The following is a 1,370-nucleotide window of genomic DNA, read 5'->3' as shown; positions in this document are numbered from 1 at the left end:
TTCTTGATTTAACCTCATTATTCTGCACAAAATTTAACTGACTCAAATATGTTTGGAGCATTTTTTAGGTTCTGTTTTATATTCAAAAATTCTTGTCTAAGCATCTAAATAAAAACATTAAAAACTAATTAATAACTCAAGTAATTTATTTTATCAATATGCAATAGAAATGTATATTAAATTTAAGATTAATCATGATTAATTCACAGCTACTTTGGGATTAATCAGATTTAAAATATTAATCATTTGACAGCATTACTTAGAATCTTTCCAAAAGAGCTGAAGAAATGCCTGGGCCTCCCTGCTTAAGCTCGTCCTACGACCCAACTCCAGAACAAGATAAAGATAATAGTTGGAGGAATGGACGGATGTGCATCGTTTGTTGTGTCTGTTTTCTGTCATTTAAAATCTAAGCTAATAAACGTAAGTCCTAGAAACAGCTTGAAGCATTACTGACAGATGATCAGCAGGAGGTCTGGATCTTTAACATAAACCACAAATGAACACAACGAGGTGGTGAGAGACTGAAACCACAAGTTGTTAAACAGAGAAATGTTTTGATAGCGTGAAGCTGAGGATTAGGAGGCTGGTATATTTAAAGCTCAGAGCTTTCTTCATTCATTCGAGTATGAGAGTGAAAGGTGTTTTTCTTTTGGTCTGATGAAAGTCTGACAACTAAAACAGGAACTTCTAACAAAACGAACCTTATAAGACTGTGGTTCAGTTCTGCTGTGAAAACTGATGACTGATCATTGAACATCCTGGTTCAGCGTTGGTCTGAAGAAACCAAACTTTACAGGGGAGCTGAAGAAACTAACATATATGCTGCTAGTTTTTATTTTATTTTTTTTAATGAAGGACCTTCCTGGAGCTTATTTGTAGAAAACTTGAACTTTTGGGATTTTGGGAACATGGATCCTTCTGAAGATCCTGCCTCTTTGCAAAGGTGAGCTGTCTGATATTTTTTGTTTTATGTAACTCACTATTCTGGCAGCTTAGTCTGCAGCATCCAGTATCAAATAACTGGTAAATATACAGAATAAAACTATTTCTGAGATCAAAAACAGGTCAAACCTACTAATTAAATCCATCTTTCAGACAAAAAAACCCAACAAATTTTCAAAATTAAAAAAAATATTAAGGGAAGAGCTCTAATCTTTGATGAGAAATTACGTAGAAATTATGTTAAAGTTCAACTCTGCAAAAAACTTTCCTACATCATGACTAAATTTATGTTACCAGCTGACTCAAACTTTTCCCGAATTAAAATGATAAAACTGGAGCCTGACAAGCATTTTTAGTGGCACCCCTCATAGTTTTTCATCTGTAAACTGGTCTCTAGACTTCATTTGTTACACTTTATACTGTAT

Source organism: Austrofundulus limnaeus, unplaced genomic scaffold (assembly GCF_001266775.1).
Source record: "Austrofundulus limnaeus strain Quisiro unplaced genomic scaffold, Austrofundulus_limnaeus-1.0 Scaffold136, whole genome shotgun sequence".
Taxonomy (NCBI): domain Eukaryota; kingdom Metazoa; phylum Chordata; class Actinopteri; order Cyprinodontiformes; family Rivulidae; genus Austrofundulus; species Austrofundulus limnaeus.
The sequence above is the reverse complement of the archived record's forward strand: the minus strand, read 5'-3'. Positions refer to the sequence as shown.